This window comes from Elaeis guineensis, chromosome 3 (genome assembly GCF_000442705.2).
Source record: "Elaeis guineensis isolate ETL-2024a chromosome 3, EG11, whole genome shotgun sequence".
Lineage (NCBI taxonomy): Eukaryota > Viridiplantae > Streptophyta > Magnoliopsida > Arecales > Arecaceae > Elaeis > Elaeis guineensis.
The window spans coordinates 84,004,899-84,031,370 of record NC_025995.2 but is presented as its reverse complement, the minus strand read 5'-3'; the positions used below and the strand labels follow the sequence as shown (position 1 = coordinate 84,031,370).

The 26,472-nt window shown below is 38.9% G+C and overlaps 1 pseudogene; it reads left to right on the top strand.

The window, feature by feature from the left end:
- Positions 1-10,616: 10,616 nt before the first annotated feature.
- LOC105041908 (pentatricopeptide repeat-containing protein At4g33170-like) lies at positions 10,617-26,230 on the top strand (annotated as a pseudogene).
- Positions 26,231-26,472: the final 242 nt, after the last annotated feature.

The following is a 26,472-nucleotide window of genomic DNA, read 5'->3' as shown; positions in this document are numbered from 1 at the left end:
TTGAACGTGAAGAGGGGTGAAAGAAGAGCAGGGAGGATGTGGAGAAGAGGCGAGGGGCAGCAACTAATGGGTTTTTTGCATAAAATAAGTTCTATCTCGAAACCCTAGGTGCAGCAAGGTTTATATAGATCCTGTATGCTGCGCAGTGCCACATCATTCGACCAATCAAAAAATTCTAATAAATTCTAAAAAAATTTTGATTGGTGGAGTGATGTCATCTAATCACATCAGATAAGAATCTCCATGCTCTCTCCTATGTTGATGCCAACATTGGATAAGCACAAATAAGGTGGCGCCAAAGAGTCCAAGTTTATCAGGACTTTTTGGTTCTTATCCAATTGGGGCGCCCACTTAAATCCAATTGAGCTCATACCATAATCTGATTATGGTGTCTAATTTGAAGTGGTTTGGACATGTGGACACTCCATAAAAATTTTTCAATGAATCCTCTTCAGTTTAAGACCCATATGTCAACTTTTGACAGATGTCCTAAAATGAAATTGGCAAGTGCTAGAAATTAGCAGGTGTTGTCTTAAATTCATCTCATGAATTAAGACAAGCCTTTTCTGAGCTGGACAAGCTTCAATTAGACTGAGAAAAATCTTTTCAAGATTCTTGGATGAGCCAGATCACATTTGGCTCAATAGAGACAGAAAAGATTACACGAGGAGAAAATTAGGCTCAATCGAGTGCTAGCACGATTTCTTGAACCTAATTGGATCTTATCCAAATCAATTGGGATAGCCTAATTGATGACATCCAGACCCTAACCCTTGTATGTGTGACCCAGTTAGGTTCAATTCTGTATGGTAATGATACATGTCGTGATCTCATCATTGATATCATCGAAACTCCTTTCGATGGACCAGAACTCTTCTGATTTAGACAATTAGAATGATCGATTATCAAAATCATTCTAATTGCTCTCAAAATCCATCAGTGACACTTAGCAGTATATGATGGCAACCCATCAGAACTGAAGACGAACCTCTTGGTGCAGCTACCTGTGTGATTGAGTTCCTCTATCATGAGTCCCGACTGAATTAGGATTAAGGTGAACTCGTCAAACCCAACATCAGTCATATGAATCAATCGATCGATCTGAGTCCGATGTGAAATCCAATAAAAAATTCTTTTCCATTATTTTACTCTGCCATGGCCATGGGCTTAAGGACTCGATCTTTCGATCATCATAGGACTACTCTCTCATCTACCGAGGTTGATAGATCCCATCTTGGTGCGATCTGGTTCCTACAATGGATATGCTACAGCCAACATACACCTCAGGGTTCTGAATGGCTAGGAGACCGAGTTATGATGTAGTCAAACTATAACACACTCAAGGTGAACCGTCGATGCACCTCAGATCAAAGAACTAGACACACAACTACAGCATCGAGCTAGTCATCGACGAAAAGGTAGACTTCCTTATGACTGCTCGAGGTGGTCACGCTCAGTACTCTCGTTCTCAACGAATACCTGTATTCTCGCTCTGGTGTCTCCACACCGTAGACTCAAGACACATCTATCCTAAGGAAGCAATCGTACACCAACCTTCCGGATCGATTACCATCCTCGTGATGATCCTATGATCAGGAGCTGTTTATGAGTTAGTTATGTAAATTTATGTCTTAAATTTTTAACTTTTGAAAATATGAATTTACATTCCTACTAACTCAAAGGATGTATCACAGACATAATGTACACAATGTGATAGAAGAATAACCCTTTTATTTATTTATAGTCAAAATTATAAATTTACCCTTATTTCTGTACAGGAATGTATCAGCCGATCTAGCATCTAGGGCACACATCTAACAAACTCCCACTTGACCTAATGCCAATTGGCTACATATCTAAGTCCCATCTTCTCAAGGTGGGCTTCGATCTTCTGTTGGCCCAATGACTTAGTCAGCGGATCTGCCACATTGTCTGTGGAGTCGACTATCTTGACCTCAACATAATCTTTTTCGAGGTAATCACGGATCAGATGGAATCGCTGCTCGATGTGCTTGGACTTCTGATGAGACCTTGGCTCCTTAGCTAAGACTATGGCTCCATTATTGTCGCAGTAAAGAGGGATGGCATCCGATGACATCACTTCAAGCTCTGCGGCAAACTTCTTATATCAGAATGCCTCTTTTGCAGCTTCAATGTAGCAATATACTCTGCCTCCATGGTGGAATCTGCAATTACCATTTGCTTGAAACTCTTCCAGCTAACTGTACCATCATTACAAATGAACAGACTCTCAGATGTCGACTTTCGATCATCTATATCAGACATAAAGTCTGAGTCTGTATATCCCTGAATCTGGAGCTCTCCATTCTCAAAGACTAGAAACATATCCTTAGTCCTTCTTAAGTACTTAAAGATACATTTCACAGAAGTCCAGTGCTCTTCGTCTGGATTCGACTGATATCTGCTTATGACACTCACAGCATGAGCTATATCAGGTCGTGTACATAGCATGGCATACATGAGGCTCTCTATTGCCGAAGCATAAGAGATCTTGCTCATGCGTTCAATCTCCTCAGGTGTGCTAGGGCACATCTTCTTGGAGAGATGAATGCCATGTCTAAAAGGCAATAAACCTCTTTTGGAGTTATCCATGCTAAACCTTTTTAGCACCTCCTCTATGTACATCTTCTATGAAAGTCCCAGCATTCTATTTGGTCTATCTCTATAGACCTTAATACCCAGTATAAAGGATGCCTCTCCTAGATCTTTCATAGAGAACTCCTTAGACAACCATACTTTGACTGAGGTCAACATGAGAATGTCATTTCCAATTAGGAGGATGTCATCCACGTACAATACGAGGAAGACAACTGCGCTCCCACTGACCTTTTTGAACACACATGATTCCTCCTCGTTCTTGATGAAACCAAATGTTTTGATCACATCATTGAAATGAGCATTCCAACTCCGAGATGCTTGCTTAAGTCCATAAATAGACCTTTGTAGTTTGCAGACCTTGTGATCATCATCACTGGATGTGAAACCAAGCGGCTGTTCCATATAGATATCTTCCTTAAGATATCCATTTAAGAACGTCATTTTCATATCCATCTGCCATATTTCATAATCGAAATAGGCTGCAACTGCAAGCAATGTGCGGATGGATTTTAGCATGGCTACGGGCGAGAAGGTATCCTGATAGTTAATGCCTTCGCGCTGACTATAACCTTTCGCTACAAGCCTAGTCTTGAATGTCTCCACATTCTCATCTGCACCTATCTTTCTCTTGAAGATCCATTTACACCCAATAGGTACAATACCTTCAGGTGGATCTATCAAGGTCCAGACTTGGTTTGAGTGCATCGAGTCAATTTTTGATCTCATTGCCTCTAACCATTTCTCGAAGTCGATATCTGATATCGCCTCATCATAAGTCTTGGGATCATCACCATGAATCCCATTTCCCATGAGGAATATTTCCTCTACATCCTCTTGTATGGTACCTAAGTACTTTTCAGGAGGACGGAAAACCTTAGTTGATCTACGAGGTGGAAGAGGTTGTGTTAGGACTGGTTCTGATTGATTAGGTTCCTCAGGTTCTTTAGCTCATTGCTCTTGGGAGACATTCTCCTTGAGCTTAATTATTCTTCTGATGCCACCATCTTGAATAAACTGTTTTTCAAGAAAAATAGTATTTTGACTCACAATCACATTGTGGTCTTTCGAAATATAAAAATAATATCTTAATAACTCTTTAGGATATCCTATGAACCGAGTTCTAAAAGACCTAAACTTTAACTTGTCCGTCTGCTATCTCTTGACATGAGCCGGACAATCCTAAATTCTGAGATGATTCAGACTTGATTTCTTACCATGCCATATCTCATATGGTATGGTAGGAACGGTTTTAGAGGGAACCCTATTCAATACATAAATTGTTGTCATGAGACAATGTCCCCAAAAAAATTCTGGGAGGTCTGTGAAGCTCATCATGGAACGGACCAATCTAATAGGGTCCGGTTTCTCCATTCTGAAACTCCGTTGAGTTGAGGCATTCCAAGTGGAGTCCATTGAGAGACTATACCATTGTCCATTAATCGAAGAACCTTAATAGGCTTTCTTGTTTGTTTTTCTACCTCATGTCTGAATTCTTTGAACCTTTCAAAGGCTTCAGACTTGTGTTTTATTAGAAATACATACTCATATCTAGACATTTCATCGGTAAAGGTAATGAAGTAGACAAAGTTGCCTCTAGTCGGCACATCAAATGGGCCGCACACATCCGTATGTACTAGGGCAAGTAGGTCTGTGGCCCTTTCCCCATGTCCCACAAAAGGGAGCTTGGTCATTTTGCCTTGAAAGCATGATTCACAAACTGGATATGACTCGGAAGTCAACAGACTCAGTAGCCTGAATTTCTCCAATTTGTTAACCCTGTCTTCCGCTATATAACCTAGCCTTAGGTGCCACAGATACTTATCATTTAGACTATCTCTAGGCCTTTTAATTCCTATGGCATTCACATTTTGTTCAATATTAAAAACAGATACATCAACATGTAACTGATAGAGATCATTAATAACAAAACCATTTGCAACTTTATTATTTTCATAAAATATGTTACAATGGTCTTTATGAAAGCTGATCACATAGCCTTCTTGTGTTAAACATGAAACAGAAATTAAATTCCTGCTTGCTGCAGACACATAATAACAGTCTCTTAAAACTAAATCTAATCCTAACGTAATCGCAGAGGGTAGGTTCCTACGGTCACAGCAGCAACTCTTGCTCCATTCCCGACACGTAGGATCATTTCTCCATCCCTCAGCCTCCTGCTCTCCTCAAGACCCCGCATAGAAATACACAAATGAGTACTAGAACCAGAGTCAACACCCAACTGGATGTAGAAGAAATCGTAAGATTAGATTCGATAATGAGCATACCTCCAGAAGGACTATCCTTCTTGTTCTTCAGGGTGGCCAGGTACTGAGGACAGTTCCGCTTCCAATGGCCTTCTGACTGACAGTGGAAACACTTTTTCTTTTCAGAAGCCTTCTTCTTCGGTCCTGTCTTCTTGTTCTTGCCATCCACCTTCTGCTTCTTCACGGACTTCTTTTTCTTTCCAAAATATTTCTCTTGAAAGAAGTCCACTCCACAGTAAGAACTGAGCCTTTTGAACCTTTCATTGAAAGCTCAGTCGTAACCAGTATATTCATTAACTTGATCAAGGTACATTGCATCTTATGCATATGGAAGTTCATAATGAATTGACCATATGCATCGGACAAGGACTGAAGGATCACATCAATCTAAAATTCCTTGTCTCAGATGATACCGAGCTTCTCAAGCTCCTCAAGATCCTTGATCATTGTCAAACAATGATCTTGGACTGACTGCCCATCACGCATCTTGACCTTAAAAAATCTTTGACAGACTTGATACTTGGCCGCGCGACTCTGTTCACCAAACAACTCTTGTAGGTGAGCCAACATTTGGCGGTAGTCAAAATATTTTTATGTTGGCACTACAAATCATCAGACATTGCACCCAATTTATAGTACCTGACTTTGTTATCATCATCCATCAACTTTTTCAGAGACGCTCTCTGTTCAGCAGTCGGACGTGTTGGCATGGCAGGTGGGTCCTGGTCCAAGACATGAGTCAATTTTTTGAAATCCAGAATAATTCTGTAGTTCCTCAATCAGTCCTTAAAATTTGGTCCAGTCAGTCTATGAGTGTCTAAAATTTTGGTCAGGAGGTTTGAGGCAGACATATTTCCTGTAGAGAGTCAAAAGTTTCTAGTTAGATTTTGTAATCAGACTCAATCAATTTGTTTAGAGTTTTCATTTTTAAATAAATTAGGCTCTCACTATTTTCTCAGATCCCTATACTTCCTTGGTAGAGATGTGAAAATCTTCGTGATTAGTAATTTTTAGTGGGTGGTGCAGTCTCACCGACTGGCTCATCACCTCACCTAATAGTTATTGGTGATGGGTCAACCGATGAGTGGACAACTCTTGTCTAATAATTCTCTAATCATGGTGCACCCAAAACTTGATCTCTAATTCATGAAGCTCATCATATCTGGGATATTGCTCCAATCCTTAGTTAAGCCAAACCCACTATTTGCACGAACTAGATTCCTGATTGGGTCCCTCACCGTATCTGAAATATTGAGCCCAACCCATCCTCTAATCCGTAGCATTCAATGCCTAATGGACATGGTTGTATCTTTCCGGTGTAACTGAGCCACTGTAATCAGCCGAGATCAATCAACCCCAAAAGGACCCGCACATCCACAATGGTGGAAGACCTAGACTTAATATTTTCTTAGGAAGATTTGATTTAGGTCTCTTTAAACTTGACTTGATATAGTCATAACAATTATGACTAACCTAGTGGCATGGGTCAGCTCGAATTGTTAGCCACCTCAAATCAGAACTGGATCGACACATATGGTCAGGTAAGTGAGATCGGTGGGAGGGATATGCCACTAACTCGATAAGAACGCATTCGAGTCGAGTAGCTCCCAATTAAAAATCAGTCGGTTGCATCTGTCCAACTTACCTTAGACACCAAATTGTCGAACCAGAACTAATTGAGTTAGTCTACAATCCAGGCTCTAACCACTGAGCCAAATTAGGTCTTAACTTGATCGAGTCACATCTAAATGTGATTCGATCTTGACCCAGACTTAATCCTATTAAGCTGGTCAATTATTAGCTTTCATGATCCCACCTAACCAACTCTTAATTCGGTTTGATCAACCACTAGACCTAATTGAGCTACCCAAGCCCGAACCCAATCTTATGAAAATGTCTTAGATCTGAAATTCTCAATTTTAGACTTAACTTAATTTCATAAGCTCAATACATTACTTAAGTTTGGGTTCATAAACAAAGCATGTAAAATAAATCATAGGATTTCAGGATCTAGAATTTTGCAAAAAAATAAGTTTTGATTTCTGATTAAGGATGAACGCGCGGCACCCCTACACGTCATATGAACATCCCATTGAATGAGAAAAGAGGATCTTAAAATCTTACTTTGTTCTTATGACCGGACGGTCATGAGAAACACCTTAATCAGAAATATAAATTTAACTACAAAACTAGTTAGATCTAAATTAACATATCACATATACAATTTAAGATCTAACTAATACATGCTTTGCATACATCTTATATATCAAAAATCAATCTAATTAACATGCTTTTAGATCTGATACATCATATGTAATATCTGAAAAATAAAATTTAAATTGAACTATTCAAAATAAAAATTATTCTAGACAAGTTACTAGAACAATTCTACAACTAGTCTAGGCTGCAACAGATCAATTTTATGAAATAATTAAAATTTTATTTTCTATTTTTTGATCTGATTATAACAATTATAACATCAAAAAAAATATAGAATAAATTATATTTAATTTATATTTTAATCTTATTAAAATATAAAACTTAAGACTATTCATGGATTCAATTAATCCTAGTCTAGTTATGCATCTCATGCATGTTAGATCTTCTTAGATTTAATTTTAAATATTTTAATTTTAGATCCTGTCATATCTGATGTGACATCTAAAATTATTTAATATTAGATAAATTAAAATTAAAATCAGATCTAAAATAGATCTAAAATAGAGCCAACAACCTGGCTCTGATACCACTTGAAGAAAAAACTGTCTTTTTTCTGTGTAGGATCTTTCAGATTTCACTAAATCTGGGATGGAATAAATTTTATTTTTATATCCTACGTTATTTTAGATCTAATATCTATTAGATCTAATTTTATTATCTGATATTTAAAATCTAAAATTAAATCTAAAAGTATGAGAAATATAGACATACCTTAAGGGTAATCTAATTACCTTGTAGATGATCACAGCATTGCCTGAGGTTCTGATGTAGCCACGCAAGCGCCTGGCCTCTACCAGTATCCACTTAGGTAGGATCTGAAATGTCTTCTCCTCATGATTCTACGCTCCAAAAATCAGATCAATATCTGATTTGGAAGTACTTCAAAACTCCTTCTGAAGTTGGAGCAGTAGCCTGTCAAAGATATCCTGCAGCCTTCTGTTCCAGACATCACCCCGCCATGTACCTTTGCCAGATGAACGTCCAACTTCTTGGACGTGAAGAGGGGAGAAAGAAGAGTAGGGAAGATGTGGAGAAGAGGAGAGGGGGTGGCAGCTAATGGGTGTTTTGCATAAAATAAGTTCTATCTCGAAACCCTAGGTGCAGCAGGGTTTATATAGATCCTGTATGCTGCGCAGTGCCACATCATTCGATCAATCAAAAAATTCCAATAAATTTTGAAAAAAATTTGATTGATGGAGTGATGTCATCTGATTATATCAGATAAGAATCTCCATGCTCTCTCCTATGTTGGCGCCAACATTGGATAAGCACAAATAAGGTGGTGCCAAAGCGTCCAAGTTTATCAGGACTCTTTGGTTCTTATCCAATTGGGGCGCCCACTTAAATCCAATTGAGCTCACACCATAATCTGATTATGGCACCCAATTTGAAGTGGTTTAGACATGTGGACACTCCACAAAAATTTTCAATGAATCCTCTTCAGTTTAAGACCCATATGTCAACTTTTGACAGATGTCCTAAAATGAAATTGGCAGGTGCTAGAAATTAGAGGTGTTGTCTTAAATTCATCTCATGAATTAAGACAAGCCTTTTCTGAGCTGGACAAGCTTCAATTAAACTGAAAAAAATCTTTCTAAGGTTTTCTGGATGAGCCAGATCACATTTGGCTCAGTAGAGATAAAAAAGATTACACGAGGAGAAAGTTAGGCTCAATCGAGTGCTAGCATGATTTCCTTGAACCTAATTAGATCTTATCCAAATCAATTGGGATAGCCTAATTGATGACATCCAGACCCTAACCCTTGTATGTGTGACCCAGTTAGATTCAATTCTGTATGGTAATGAGACATGTCGTGATCTCATCATCGACATCATCGAAACTCCTTTCGATGGATCAGAACTCTTCTGATTCAGACAATTAGAATGATCGATCATCAAAATCATTCTAATTGCTTCCAAAATCCACCAGTGACACCTAGCAGTATATGGTGGCAACCCATCAGAACTAAAGACAAACCTCTTGGTACAGCTACCTGTGTGATTGAGTTCCTCTATCATGAGTTCCGACTGAATTAGGATTAAGGTGAACTCGTCAAACCCAACATCAGTCATATGAATCAATCGATCGATCTGAGTCCGATGTGAAACCCAATGGAAAATTTTTTTCCATTATTTCACTCTACCATGGTCATGGGCTTAAGGACTCGATCTTTCGATCATCATAGGACTACTCCTCTTATCTACCAAGGTTGATAGATCCCATCTTGGTGCGATCTGGTTCCTACAATGGATATGCTACAGCCAACATACACCTCAGGATTCCGAATGGCTAGGAGACTGAGTTATGGTATAGTCAAACTATAACACACTCAAGGTGAACCGTTGATGCACCTCAGGTCAAAGAACTAGACACACAACTGCAGCATCGAGCTAGTCATCGACGAGAAGGTAGACTTCCTTATGACTGCTCGAGGTGGTCATGCTCAGTATTCTCGTTCTCAACGAATACCTGTACTCTCATTCTGGTATCTCTACACCGTAGACTCAAGACACATCTACCCTAAGGAAGAGATCGTACACCAACCTTCTGGATCGATCACCATCCTCGTGATGATCCTATGGTCAGGAGCTGTTTATGAGTTAGTTATGTAAATTTATGCCTTAAATTTTCAACTCTTGAAAATATGAATTTACATTCCTACTAACTCAAAGGATGTATCACAGACACAATGTACACAATGTGATAGAAGAATAACCCTTTTATTCATTTATAGTCAAAATTATAAATTTTTTCTTAGTTCTGTACAGGAATGTATCAGCCGATCTGACATCTAGGGCACACATCTAACAATTATGACATTCCATAGTTAAATTATGACTTTCTGCACACAGAATGTCATAATTTTTCTTTCAGAAATCATAAAAAGAGGGATATTTTTGTTATTGAAAATTTATGAAATTTTTAAATGATGAAAATGTCTCTTCTTTTTTTATGACATTCTATATGAAGGAAGTCATAATTTGACTGTAAGATATTATAATATGGCTATGGAATGTCATAATTTTTTTAGAAAAAAAAATATTTTTATCATTCAAAATTTCAATCAAAAAAATAGACTTGCAAGCATCAAATGTGTGTTGTAATTTGTAAAGTAGAACTACATCATTCAATCAGATAGGACAATGTACGTTTTCTACATTAAATGCAGCGTACAAAGAAATACTCGGAGATCAACTTCCGCTGAGCGATAGGATCCTGTGAGCGTGCGGACCTTTCCAGAATCCATGGAAGAATAAGAAAGGGAGTTGGAGGAAGAAGAAAAGGGAGGGGTTCCAGCGGTGTTGCCTTACTCGAAGGGGGCTTGGTTTTTGAAATAGGGATGGCCCAACTATCATTTTCTTGATGAAACCATCGGCAAGAGATCGTCAGGGCACCCTCGACAATATGGCAAGAGCAAGAAGGTGGTTGGATCAACGAATGATCAATGTTGGTGGCAAGGGAAATCTAGGAGGAAAATATGGAGGGAAAAAGAGGGATGGGGAAGAATAGGAATGGCCAGTGATTTTCCACCATCCTCGTGCTTGCCAACCTTAGGAAAATGGCAAAAATGGAAGAAAGATAAGTTCTTGGTCAGGTTCATGCTTGCCTTGCCTCTACAGGCTGGTTGGCTCGGAAAGGAAGGAGACGACGACCTCCAGATTGGAGGGGCAAAGAATGGAACCCCCATAGAAATTGGAAGGTGGCCACTAGCTCTTTGAGTCTCCTTAGCTGGTGGCCAAGTATGGAAAGGAAAGAACTTCAATAAGAGATGGAGGAAGCGTCCTCTATTTCCTCTTGGTTGCACACAAGTCATTATATGTTATATTGTATTCACGTTGTCTGGTTGTTTCTTGTCCCTCGGCTTCTTCTAAAATCCATTCTCTCAAGCTATCCTTGTTTGTCTCTCAGTCCCATTTGCTTTGCCATCTCTTCTGAAACCTTGGGCAGTAGTTAGGAGGTTCTTATTGTTATGCAGGATCTGATACCACACAGTACAGTAAAAAAAATAAAAAAAAAATAAAAAATATAATATAAATACATAGATCGATCTTAAGCCTACCTCCATAGAATATGTAAGCTTCACTATGAGAGAATAAAATAAAATCAATACAAGAGGAACTCACCATTCAATCTTTATGCAAGAGTTTCTCGATAAGAAGTCCCAAAATCTTTATAAAAGCTCTCTAGAATCTTTTTGAAGTCTTTTTTCACCTCTAAGATGTCACCAGCTATGCAACGTAATAAACAGCTCGTCAATTGGACCTATATAGGCTCCAAAATCTCAAAAAAACTGTTACACTAGGAATACAGAGTCACAATCAATCCTAGAACAATCCGTGGCCGTCCGACCGTGAGTGGCTCGCACCAGAGTCATTCGATCGTGCACTCCAGCCTCTGATTATGCATGCCTAATCATGCATTGGAGTCATCCTCAGCCGTTCGATCGTGAATGGCATGCTTTAGAGTTGTTGGATCATGCAAAAACCCCTGTAGACCGTGCATGGACTGTGTGATTAGTCCACACAGCCTCCATGGACCGCCCAGCACCTTGCGGTCCATGGTGGACCATGTAGGGTGCTGGGCCTAGGTGCCCTTGTGTGCGCCCGTGCTGGGCCCACCCGAGTGCTGGGCCGCATGCACGTCCGTCGGGCCCGACCGCACCACCGTCGACCTTCACCATTTAGTGCGCTGTGCCACTTGCTCCAAGCTTCTTTCACGTATATTTTCGTAGTTTGGACTCTGTTTGGACTGTTCTTAAGCTCGTTGGACTCCGTTTGTTATCTTGAACCTCGCTATAGATTCAGTATAGATCAAATCTTGAGATATCAAATCTCAATAATCTCTATCTCGACTCGATATTCGACATCCACCTGTCTCTGAGAGCCTGTGATCCGTCTCACCCCCATACCCTGTGGCATGTCTGCTATCTCATAGATGGACAAATATAGGAGTTGAGCCAGACCGCTCGATCCCACCTTCATCATGGATTGTGTCCACTTTGACCAAAGATCGACTCGGAGAAGTCTCCTGCGATAATAGAAACTTCACTTTGTGACATCATCTCTCGTCCTCTCGAGTCTCTCATCCAGTGCTGCCCGATCTACCTCTACTTGAAGCTCCACCTCGCTCTAGACTCTTCCTGACTCCTAAAGCTCCACCTCGCATAAAGGCTTCCCACTAGGTAGTAATATCCTCTTATCCTTTTTTTTTCTTCAAAATAATCATATTGCCATATAACACCTTCAGGATTCCTCCACCAGCTATCGTCCTGTAGCCTCTCGAATCCAGTCTGCTCAATGAGATAAAATTTTATCTAAAATCAAATATATACCGGACCTCCCCCAATCTCCTCATTACACCATCATGTATCCTTCAGTTGATCATCCCGATGTCTCTAATCGTACAGCTTGATCCATCCGACAGATAAACAATACCCTCACTGCTCTCTAGAGAGTCAAACTACTCCTCTTTGCAATATACGTGATAGGTGTATGCAGAATCTAAAATCTACTGCTGAAAAGAAGTAGATATCCCATCAGATATCTCTAGGACATCATTCTTTGATTCGCTACTGGCCATCACTATAGTAGTCCTCGTCCGATCCCTGAGTTAGGAGTAATTTTTGGTTAGATGCCCCAACTCGTCACATTGATAACATCTGGTCTTGCTCAAGTCTCTCATCCTAGACTTGGACCACCCTCATTGCGATCTCCTGTTGCTCCGTCTATCACTTCTTGCTCCTCTAGAAACACTAAAGCTGAGCTATCGTCTGAGCTCGAAGCTGGATTCTCTCTCTTGAGAATCTCATTTTGAAGAATCACCATGGTTACCTCGTCCATCTTGACGGTACTCTTTTTCACTAGAAGAGCAGTCATCAAGGACTCATATGAAGGGGGAAGCAATGCTAGCAAGACTAGCGCCCTGATTTTCTTCTCAACTTTCTCGCCAACACTGAGAAGGTCGATGAGGATCTTTTGAAAGTACTTGAGATGCTCCTGCACACTCTGTCCCTCAGTCATCTGCAGCTGGTAGAACTGTCTCCAGAGAAAAAAGGTATTAGTGAGAAATTTTGTCATGTACAACTCCTTGAGCTTCGACCATAGCATTATCGAAGAAGTCTCGCCAAGCACATGGATTACTACCTCATCTACTAGGTACAAACGAATCGTACTCACCATCTGCATCTGGAGCCGCCTCCAATTCTATACCTCCATGATAGTCATCTTCTCCTTGCACAACAGAGCATCGATCAACTCTTGCTGGATGAGCACGTCTTCCACCCTCGCTTGCCACAAGAAGAAATTACTCTTTCCATCAAACCTGTTGATCTCCATCTTGATTATACTTATCTTCTCCATCTTCTATCTCGATCACCATCGCCGCAACCTATGCTTTAGTACCACCTTGCTCTGATACTAATTGTTGGCAAGATCTGGTACCAACAATGCAGTAAGAAGAAAGAAGAAACAAAATAAGAAACATAATACAAATACGTGGATCGACCTCAAGCCTATCTCCACGAGGCATGCAAGCTTCACTATGAGAGAATAAAAAAAAATAAAAGCAATACGAGAGGAACTCACTACTCAACTCTTGTACAAGAGTCTCTCAATAAGAAATTCCAAAATTCTCACAAAAGCTCTCTGAAATTTCTCTTAAAGTCTTTCTACACTTCCAGAACATCACCAGCTATCCAATGCAATAAATGGCTTGTCAATTGAAGCATATAGATTCCAGAATCTCAAAAATACTGTTATACTAGGAATATAGAGTCCCAATCAACTCTAGAATAATCTGTGATCGTCCGATCGTGACCAGCTCACATCAGAGCTGTCTGATCGTGCACTCCAGCCTCTGATCATGCCTGATCATGCTCAGAGTCATCCTCAATCGTTTGATTGCGAATGATGTACTCTAGAGCCGTCGGATCATGCAAAAACCCCCGTAGATCGCACGTGGACTACGTGATCGGTCCATGTGGCCTCCATAGACCGCCTAGCACCTTGCGGTCCATGGTGGACCACACAGGGTGCTGGGCCTGGACGCTCACGAGCTCGACGTCAGCGCACGCTGGACCGGCCCACGCGCGCATCCACATTGGGCCCTCTCGTGCGCTGGGCTGTGCATACCTGCACGTGCGCGTCTGCCAAGCCCGATCGCACGGGTCGACGGCCTCTGCTGCCTCATACGCCATGCCATCTGCTCCAAGCTTCTTTCACACGTATCTTTGCTGTCTGGACTCTGTTTGGACTGTTCTTGGGCTCGTTGGATTCTTTTCGTCATCCTGGACCTCATTGTGGGCTCAGTGTAAACTGAATCTCGAGGTATCAAATCTCAATACTTATTCAATCACTTATTTCATATCTGTTCGCTGAGTGTTGTGGCCAGTTTCGCAAATGAAATGCTCCTTGTAGAAAAGGTCCAATCTTGGAATCAGAAGATTGTCTTTCTGACAACTTTCTTGCATAAGTTTCAAATCCGAATATTCTTCCACTATGCTTCTTCTATATACTTCAAAATCCCATAGATATTAAAGCATCAATAGCTGGAATGTTGCCCTTGTTTTCTACTCTTTTCCTCCAAGCATGTTAGAGTTCGTTTAAACATCTTGTCATGGACTGAATTTGTATTCCTTAGAATAGCTGGCTCTAGAATGTTTGCAAATAATTGCATCGTAGAAGCAAATGATTTATGGATTCCTCATGATCCCCGGCTAGAAAATTGCTGTTAAGCACTATACCTTGTTTTCTAGATTGTTGGCTATGAGCATCTTGTTATTGTAGTATACTCTATTGAGTATCTAAACCTTTTCAAAAATATGTATTTTCTAGATGTTCCCATAAAGAGATTAAACCCCGCCATTCATAAGGAAGCTATAGCATTGTTTTATTGAGAAGTTGCTGATCGGACTCCATTTTCATCTTCTTGTAAATATCCATTAACCATGTAGATATTTTCCCAGTAAATTTCTTGGGTGGTTCACCAAAGAGGTGACACCTCTCTTTCTCATCAAAAATTGAAAAAAAAAAAAATCATTTATGGTCATGCTAGCTCTTAGTAATTGCAAACTAGTTATTTGACCAAGATCTACTGGATCTGTTAATATTTGGTAATTGAGGTGCAAAACGATAGATAGCTTACATCAGTCTTCAAGTAAAATTCAAGTACAACTCTTTTAATTGCAAGTTAATAATGTTAGATGGGCCTTGTTAAGTTACTTGTAAGGGAAGACAACTCCCATTTCAACCGACTCGGTCAGCTCAGGAAGAAACTCTAGCAGTAAGGGTGATTGGTTTTTTTAGTGGAACGGACTTTAATTTTCAACGGTATGACCCGGATCCGAGTCATAATGGATATCAAACTGTGATTAAACATCAGGGTCCAAATATAGTATCTAAAAATGATATCTGATTTGTTGGTCCTCGATAGTACTGGGACAACGTACTCATCTATTGAATTCGTCCACATAGTGGAGAGGAGATCGTCTATTCATCAAAATTCAGTCCCAAATCGAACATCTTTCATTGAAGATTAGGATCGTATGGTCACATCTAGGAGAGGTAGATACATCTGTTCGTCTTCTTCTAATTTTTAATTTTAAAAAAAAAAACAAGAGGAGGAAGGAGGAAAAAAAAAAAAAAATTGTAGCCCGAAAGATTGGCATAGGCTGTAACGTTAAAAGGAGGAAAAAAAAAAAAGAAACAAAAAAGATGGCTTTTCTTGATACCTCTACGAAATCAACAATTTTTTTTTGGTAAAAATTATACCAGTTTAAAGCAAGTTAACCGTCGCTTAAAATTACCGTCATGTCAGCCTTAATTGGACCTCCCCGTCTCCCGCCTATCCACCGCTCCTCCCCACCCCTGACGATGGCTCCTGGCCCTCCGCCACGCCGCCCCTCATCTGCGACTTCCACCTCGGCCCCCGCCGGCGATCACGCCCTCATCGCCACCTCCGGCCCCGTCCTGGACCGCTTCCTCGCCAACAACCTCATTACCATGTACCCCAAGCGCGGTTCACTCCCCTACACCCGCCGCCTGTTCGACCAAACGCCTTCCGCTACTCCGTCACCTGGAACCCTCCTCCACCTACGCCCTCCACGACCGCGTCACTTACGCCCTCCTCCTCTTCTGCCTCATGCTCCGCTCTGCCCTATCCCCTTCCCACATCACCTTGCCGCCCATCCTTAAGCTCTGTTCCAGCGCCTCCGACTTCCTTTCTGCTTCCCAGGACATCCATTTCTGCTCCATTAAGATTGAGCTTGTCTCGGATGCGATAGTTTCTAGTACTCTGCTCAATGTGCAGTCCATATCTGGAATTTTTTTATTTTTTTTAGAAACCGCTCGATATCTATTTGATGGAATGCCTGCAAGAGATGTTGTGCTGTAGAACATAATTATAAAGGGGTATGCTCCAATTGGTTTGGTCAAAGATGCGTTTTTTTTTTTGGTACTTAGAGTTGCACAGGAGTGAAACCCTCCATCTCGATGAGGCCAGTGCCTGTTGCATTGTAATGGGTAAAGAAATGGGTGCGAATGTGGAGCAGGTTTGGGCCGTTGGGATCAAACCATGCCTTTTTGATGATAGTTCTGATGTGATAAGTTGAATTAAAACTATGTTTGAACACATCAAGCCGGTGAGAGTAATTCTGTTCTGGCTTGCTTTGTGGAGACAAAGAGGTTGGATGCGGCCCAAGGAATGTGACATTTGGAATTGTACCTGGTGCAATCCTAGGTGCAGAGTGTTTTGAACTTGGGCAATAGATCCAAGGAATGGCTATAAGGGAAGGTTTTTGTTCGGATGCCTCTGTTTTGAATAATCTATAAACATGTATGCATAGATTGCTCACATGAATTCTGCTAGGCAAGTGTTTGATGGGATGGATGTATTGGATTCGGTTACATTGAATTCGATCATATCCAGCTGTACACAAACTGGTTTGAATGAAGAATCAATTGTCCTTTTCATCAACTTATTAAAGAATGGGATAGTTCTTGAACAGTTCACATTGGCAAGCATTCTTGAGGCATGCTCAGAGATCACCAGAGTCTCTTCCTTGCATGAACAATTTCATGGCTTTTGTGCTAGAATTGGGCCTGTTTATGGATGGCTTCATATTGACTGCATTGATTGTTGTCTACCTGAAGAAGGGTAGCTTGGAGGAAGCAGAAATTCTTTTTGGTGGAATGGATTGGTTTGATCTGTCTTCTTGTAATGCTCTAATATCTGGATATGTAACAAATTATGGCAATCATAGGGCTTTAGATCTATTTATTTTCAACAATAAGAATTGGTGAGATATCTAACCATTTTACATCACTTGCAGCGGCTTAGTTGCCTTTGAACAAGGGAAACAAATCTGCTCTTGTACTGTTAATCTTGATTTTTATTCAGATTTGTGTGTTAGTATGGGGACATTAGGCACGTATATAAAATGTGGTGGCATTAAGGATGCAACCGCCACCTTCAATGATATCACCGAACCTCTTTTGTTGCTTGGACGGCCGTTATCTCCAGCTTCCTCATTAAAGCTTGTTCTTGTTTGCCTGCATTGGAGCAAGGAATGCAAATCCATGCAAATGCCATTAATTTGGAGTATGTGTCGGATGCTTTTGTGGGGACCTCAATTATGGATTTGTATGCAAGATGCAGAAATGTAGAGGATTCATACAATCTATTTAAGAGGATGGCCTGGAATGCCATGGTTCTTGGTTTTGCTCAGCATGGGAATGGAAAAAAAAGCTCTAGAGTCTGGTGTCAAGACCTTTTCAAACATATGATGTTGGAGGGCATGCAACCTGATTAGATCACCTTTCTTGTTTATCTCTTAGCTTTTAGCCATTCAGGATTAGTTTCTGGAACTTATGGCTATTTTGACTATGCATGTACAGGTCATGGAATCGAGCTTGACAAAGAGCACCACTTTTGCCTGCTTACATTCTTGGCAGTGCAAGGCTTTTTCCCAAGGCAGAAAAGGTATTGGCACTATCACCTTTAGTCCTTCAGCATCCATGGGTCGGGCATTGCTTGGTGCATGTAAAATTCAGGGAAACATAGAAATGGAACAACAGATAGCAACCAGGCTTCTGGAAATGGAGCTACTTGACTCTTCAGTATATATTCTACTCTCTAATATGTATCCTGCTGCCAACCGGTGGGATGATGTAGCTGGAGAGCAGTTATGTAAAAAAGGATCCTGGTTATAGTTGGATTGAGGTGCAGAACAGGGTTCAGTTGTCTGTTGTAGATAAGTGTCACCCTGCAACTGCTGCTATTTATAGTGAACTGGAGGATTTAATTAAAAGGTTTTAATAATAAGTGACATGTCCCAGGTACAGATTATGTAACTTTTAGATGTTGAAGAAGAGGAAAAAGAGCATTTACTTTCTATGATTAGGTGAGAAACTGGCTATTGCTAATGACCTTAAGTACCATGTCACCAGCTAGAATTCAAGTTATTAATAACCTGCGTGCATGTGGATAGTGCCATAATGCAATCAAATACATATCCAAGGTTGTTGGGCATGCGTTGTTTCCACTTCTTTAAGGATGGAGCATGCACCCTGTGGGGATTTTGGTGATTATTTATTCTTTCTTGTACATTATTTTCTCGGATAGTTCCAAGTTAAATTATTCAACGATAAAATTATGCTGGATATAATATGTACTTGCAATGTTTTGACACTTAAGAGTAAAAAATTCTTGTTATTCTCTCTCTCTTGGCCTTTCCAATCTGTCCAGGTAATAAGCCTAGTTGATAAGTCAGCTGCTTATTCGGGGAAAAAATGTGATTTCAATCTAGAATGGGACTTCTTATCTGCCTTTCTGTGTATATATTTTTTTAAGGTGCACTTTCTCAATTTGGCCAGCAGGATATTCTTTTAACTTCTGATCAGCCATAATAGTCTTATGTCATTTGCATTATGAATTGTAGCTTTTTCTCAGTGATGTGATTGTATTTTTCTTCTTTCATGTACTGTGTTTCCTTTTAGAAACTGTGATCTGTATTGGCGGAGATGGGAAAAATGGTTGTGGACATAAGGTTAGCAACTGCACAAAGGGAGGGCACAGCCATTAGATGAACAAACTCTTTCAATATGGCAATACACAAATAAGAATTGGAAATGCTAGAAGCAGACGGTTAGGCCAAGGATTCTGTTAAATATCCTGAATGAGGAACGGTACAATGGAATCTAGCAGGCTATATGATGAGAGGAAAAACACATTTTTATACCTTGCTTAAAAGTACCCTAAGCATTTTTCTACAGATGATCTACATGTCAATATTTGTAACAGATATGTTTGGAAGAATCTATTAGCATTTAGGTTTGCAAACGGCCATATGTTTTGGCAATAGATATGCTGGGAAGCATCTAAGTTCCAAAGTCTGAACAGTTGTGCTATGAGAAATATTGGTTCTATGTTTACAAGAACCTTTAGAATTGCCTCTTAAAGGACTTTTCAGTTAAGGTAGGGTCTCAGACTTTGAAGATTGGCAACATAGTCGAAGTGTACATACATACTAATCTCATACATGCAAATCTTCCTGATGGACAATTGGAAGAGAGATCATAGTAGCAACATCTTTCAGGATTCAGAACAAAAGCAAGTTGACAACAGCCTGGTATGGCAGGAAGCTTGTGTTGTTGTTGCTCTAAAAAATTACACAACTGTTGCTCGGATTAGGTTTCAAACATGTTGGCAGCATAAATTAAGTAAAAAACAGAGCAGTTAGTTTGCTACAGTTGTGCAACCACGGATAACAAGCATCAGGAATATCTCCACTCCTCAGAAGAGAAAAATTTAAATCAGAGGCTCCTACATGTGAACCTCAGCCTGGTCAGAAGCTCATAAGTTAATGCTTCAGGGACAGAAGTCAAAATACCATCAGAAAGGAGCTTATCAAGGATGATACTACAAATATTATTGAGGAAAAGGACCACTTGGATCAGCTTGAATCTAAATAACATTTTATTGTCATTTATAGGTGGGTATAGCATCAAATTCTAGCAAGTCATATTCTAAATCAAAGTTATTGCAGAAAACCTTCAAAAGCTTTGATCAATCTATTAAAATCTCTTCAATCTAACTCTGCAAAGATGTTTAAGAAAGCCCTAAAGAAATAGCAGTTCAGCCTTAACATTTACTGCAGGTGGTGATATTTTGCCGAATGCTTTTGTTTTCCCATTGATTAATCTGTTAATCAAAAATCTTGATAATTTGGCTGCTCAAATCCCTCTAAGCTGCAGGAAGGTCATCAGTAATTTTTTGGCTGGATGAGCTATACTAGCTAATTTGGCATTTTTTTTACATTGAAAGCGTGATTATGCAGATATATGAGAATTCCTCATTTTATGTTTCTAAATTTGACTTTTACTTTGTCCAATCTTACAGCTTATAGTGGAGCATCTATATAACTTCATTTATTTATTCAGTCTTGTGTGCTTTTGGAGAACATTTGGTCACTACAATATGAATGTGCTTCATGTCCTTTTCAAGGAGTGGATTTTCATAATTCTGAAGCATAATATTTGATATTTCCAGAATAAGCAATGGGTTATCAAGGCATTTTTTCATTAAAAAGAATTTTCAGAAATGGTGCAGATAGAAGATTTCTGTTGTCTACTTGTTGCGCACAAAAAGGATTGATGAGCCTTCATTTGCCTCTATGACGTCTTCACTAAAGCATTTACTGTAAGTGTCTTGTCACTTAGTTCTTGATGTCAAATTACTTTTCTCATAATATATTTATTTGGATAGTACTGAAACTTATTTTGCCATACCTATTAGCACAAGAAACACTTGATTTGTTATGTATGGCAAGGTTGTCATGTACTTCCTGGATTTTTGGAACATTTTGGAAAAGTTTTGACATTTTATTGTGAAGTTATTCTGTCAACATGAAATTGTCGTTCATGCAACAATTAAAATGAGTTGATATCTTCTCATTGTTCACATCATTTCCTCTTTGATTTGATTTCAAGATGACATCAATTGATTATGTTTTTCAAGTTGGCCATCAACTTTGGTGGCCATCTTGCTTTTGTATTGTTTCAAGTGGACCATGTGACCATCTACTTGTGTAAGCAATATCCTTTCTTTAGAAAATCATAGTCATTTGGCTTCAAGTGTATTTTTCACTTGACATTAGGAATTTGCTGTACTAAAATCATCACAGAATCAGGACCTTATGTTTCCTTTATATTTTCCAAGTTCACTTTCTTGTCTCTGTATGATGTGCATCTAATTAAATATTTATCAATTTGCACTCTCCTATTGGCCTATGGAAGTTCTATCGTCAGTTTCTAATCCTCTCCTTTTTGTTAACATCCAAGTCTACTCCTTGGAATCTTTACTTTCTAGAATGATGATATCAAGTCTTCAAATTGAATGTTCTCATCAATATTGGACTCTTGGCATGGTGCACCTTGATGTAAAGATAGGTCCTATCAATCATGTCATGACAAATGCCTGAGTTGTTAACTTCCCTTCCAATTATGCTATCTTAGCACTTCATTTTTTTCTGGAATTTTGAAGCTTTGACACTGTTGGACACCTATGCATGGCAAAATGCAGCACCATGCTCCATGGCACTCTAGAAATCGATAGTCCTGCTCAGATCAATTAGAAGTGCCAGTAATTGGCACTCTTTTCAGATTTTCCTGTAGGAGAAATAACTTAATGTGATTGATGATACTTGGATGAGTAACTATTTTTCTTCTTTACAGTTTTAGTCTACACTCTAAAATGTGCCCAGAGGCTTCTAGTCAAGTTTCCCATCATGTTATCCATGTTACCAGGACAATAAATTCACATCTTTATTAATTAAAAAACGGCAGTTGACTAGTCAACTCTCAATGGTTGCCAAAAGATTCTGCACTTTTTTCACATTTTTATTTTTATGCCTCTTGTTGTACAAAATTTCTATGTTAGGAATTCTAGCTAAAATGTAAGACACTCAAGGAAACCTAGATATTTGGCCCTAGTGTTACATGGACATGTAAGAGTCAGATTTGGATACGTATCCAAGCATCAAACATGGCAAGAGGAGAAAAGAAAGTTATGAGAATGCATTGCATATATATATATATATATATATATATATATATATATATATATAAACTACTTTATAAAAGAAAACATTAAAATATATATTATATTAAGGTTTTGGCACTTCATGTTTCTCATCTGAACTTCTCAATTAGGTTTCGGTTATGAGAAATATATGACATTTCACCTAGTTACTTCGGTACCTACTTCATTCAGCAGTCTATAAAAGGAACAGAAGTTCACCTCTAGCATCATTATGAATGGTTGAAGTAATTGTCAGAAGAATTAGACATTCCTGTAGTCTTTTAAAGCTGCGATAGATGAATTTGATATGCGCTGACACTTAATCAAAGTAACTTCTAATGTTGTTTTGAAAGATTGAACTCATTGTATGTATATGATGCATATGTATCAGAGATGAATTGAGTGAATCTGATAAAAATTTGTGTTTTACACATGTGACTCATTGACACAGATTCTTGAAGCTGGACGTGAGTGTCTAGATAACACACATGCCAATTGTCTAGGCAACATTTCCTTCCAACCATTCAGCAAGATCATAAAGGGAATTAAATTATTCTCTTGTAATTGCTTGTTCATTTCTTTATTTATTGCCATCAGTTGGATGGGATCAGTTAGGTGAGCAATTATATTTTGGTAGAATAACAAGCCTTTGAATTATTTTTGAGACCTCAAAACATAGCGCACTTTGTTGTAAACATAGGAGGTCATCAGTCATGTTGGCACCACAAATGCCTATGTTGTTAATTTCCCCTTTCAATCTTCCTGCATGATCGGTGAGGGATTAAAATATTTCTCTTGTAATTACATATTCATTTCCACTTTATATTGCTGTTGATGGGAACAGATGGTAGTTAGACATTGGTGGATTAACAAGCCTTTCAATTATTTTAAAACCTAAGAAGAAGGATAACAATTTCATGTATTATGCACGCTTATTCTGAAAACTTATTCTTAATTTTCTCTGACATCAAATATTGCTGGCTCGAAGATGCCAGCTTATCAAGCTGGTAAAGCCCTTGGCAGTTGGACCAAGCAGCTTGGAATTGAATCCAGTTTCTACGACGGAGTTAGGGTATTTGGGGGAGGGCTGCCCCCCCGTTGTATAGCTTATTACCTAAGGGCTCTTCTATCATTGAAAAGGAAAAAAGGCAAAACGAAAAAAAAAACATTCATGCTACTGCTTCCTCCAAAAAGCTTCAAAAGTTATTCTTGTTTTAAGAATTTCTTTTCCTATTAAATTTCTGATGCTGCCTTTTGCATTCATTTCCTAGCTCATGAAATGAATCCATTGGGAGACCCTTCTCAAAAAGAATTCCACACCTTGTTCTTTAAGTTGACAAGACAAAATGGTATCTTTTGGATTGCCTATAATCATCAGGTAAAGATATAAAAGTGTCTTGGAATTAAATCAGCCATTTGTCCATTTTTTAAATTCTAAATGATGATGAAACTATTTTTCATTTACTGGAGATTACATATTAGTGCAATGGAGAGTTAGTCATGATTTCTTTTGGTAATATAGGTTTGTAGAAGTTTTAGTTGGTGAATTATCTGCAGTAAAGTGCAAATTTAGGTCTCCAGCAAGGCAGCAAGACAGGTGTCAAAACAGTCATCAACTAGGTTGACATTCTTTTGTTTTGGTGAGGCTTTTTATTGTTGCATCTATATTGAGCATTTTTTATTTTCTTATCAGCATAATTTTTGTCCATGAAAGTTGCCAGATGTCCCCCCCCCCCTCTAAAGTTGTCGTTTTACGCATCTCGAAGATAAGATTCAAAATAAATTTGGCATTTCATGAAGAGTTCAAGTTACTGGATACAAACAAGAAAGCATTTTGCACTACTCTACTGTTGTTGCAGATATGCAAGTTGAAGATAAAAGTGTCTAAATTCCTAAGTTTTCTCCTTTCAGTAAATTATAACATTGTAGCTGTAGACCTGTGGTAGTAACCCTGAGCTATTACACACACAAAAGGGTAATTATGACTTAGTCGTTCATGTGCTTGACTAGCGCAATGGTGTTTTTATGGAGTATGGACATCTGTCTGTCGGTAATTTCTTTACAGAAATAAGTGTGAAATAGATAGCAGGGTTGATGATAGGTAGTGGCAGATATTTCTCACCAGTACATGAATTTTATTTTTAATCCTCTCGTGAAAGAAGATGGGAAGATCCCAGCAGTTGATTTCATAGAGATGAGGAATGTGAAGGGAGGCAACTATTATATGAATTTGACATGGGAGCAAAAGGACAATCCACAATGAAGGAGGACAAGCATTACAAGGATCATCCTAGAATAAGAGAACAATACAGTAGATAGAAGAAGATATATTGGCAGCAACTATTTCATCTCTGGAATATATTTAAAAGCCAGGAACTGTTTTGGTGTGTTCATAGTGCTCTTTAATTGAGTTCCCACTATTTCCATGAGCATGTACCGGACAACAACAACAGTTTCTGGTGGTTGTGATGGTCTTCATGATCATACAATCTAAATGCAACCTTGAACATGATGTGGGAGATTCAAATAAAGAGAACTTATAACTGGCATTTGTGACTTGGTGGCATAAGAAAGCTAAAATTATATTCTTAGCCAAACCAGATGATATTTTGAGGAAGATTGCCAAATACAGGTCAGTAAATCTATTTTGTGCCAGAGATTCACTATTAAAGCACCCAACTGGCTTAGGTTGGTAATTATTTTCTCTATTGTTTTGCACTTGAAATCAACAAAAGATATGATTGTGTTTCACTGTGAACTTTTGGCTTATAAATTGTGCTGTAGTGATGAACTCTGGTCAGGAAACTTCCATTGCCCCTTCTTGATTAGAGTTTTCTTCCATAGCGAACCAAATTCTGAAGGCAAAAATCTTGGATGATGATGATCATTTGAAATCAGTTGATGGAATATTTCATTATTTGACCCAAACTGATTAGTTTCGTTCACTTTCTGGGCCTTTAGAAAGTTGAAGGCCGAAACATACTAATCTTGGAGTATGGAAGATGTTGAAGAAAGTCCTGGGAAGGTTATGGAAGGAATTTGACCATGGATAGAAGCCAACGTGAGCAATTTCTTTGATATGAATGCATAGAGATGCAGAAACTTCTGCCCGAGGGCTTGCCTACTACTCGAATGTTTGAGGACATGAATTTTCTCTGCTAACAGGTAAAATAATATATCTTTAATGATACTCGAAGGTTTTTTGAAGGATCACATTAAGTTCATTATTTAGCATTGCATGAATACCCCAGACATTTTCTACGGCATGGATTCAGTTATTTCGAGTTTTGTTGAATGCTGGATGAACTAAACGTCGGAACTTTTCTACTATTCATGTGACAATGGTGCAGACAGACTTCCAGTTGCATGAGGTATTTGATTCCACTACGTTTACCACTCATTACCACTTAATTTTGCAGATAAATGATCATTGCTTGAGAACCTATGATAGTTTTGAAGCAACAGTTTGGACTGGAATGTTCTCATTTTGTATTGTTTAAGTCATTTCTTCTTTATGTTATATAAATTTTTTATCACTATCTTACTATGTCATGTTAACACAGTTTTTTGGTATGATGCTTGCATCTGTTGGAACTAGATAAGATTATATACAGGTGAAACTGCTTGTTTGGACCTCACCAGCCTGCTGGCGTGCCAAAGATACAACTGGAGCCCTTCCTAAAGACTGAATTGACTTGCACGCGTCTAATGGGAACACATTACATAAGAGCAAAGTAAACAAGGGACATCTGATGGTGATCCCAGTGAGGATTGATAAAGTTGGTGGTTGCCATTGAGTTTGACTCGGGAAGGACTTGAACGTATGGTGACCGTTTTGTCTCATGTTTTGTACCAGATTTAGTCTAAAATCCCAAATTCAACAAGCCATTTGCCTTGAAGACCAAGAAAACATGGTTAAGGTTATAGACGCCCGTGCTATCCTACTTCACCGAATTGGCAATTGCTGATGTGGATATTTGAGATTGTTAGGTTTCTGTTATAAACCAAAAGAAGATAATGTCATGATCATACTGATGTCGGGTTTTTAGCATTATTGGGCTCTATTGTTCATCATGCCTTACAGGGCCCATGACCGCATTAGGTAACTTTAAATCCTAGATTTAGCCATGTTGGAAACGTAGATAATCCTCTGTCAATTTAATCTGTCCCTTTAAACGAGGAAATATCATCGTTTCCTCCTTTGCACTCTCTACTCTCTACAATTTTGTTTAGAATACATTACCATCATGTTACGTCTCTAACGTAACCTACTTATATTATAAATAAATAATG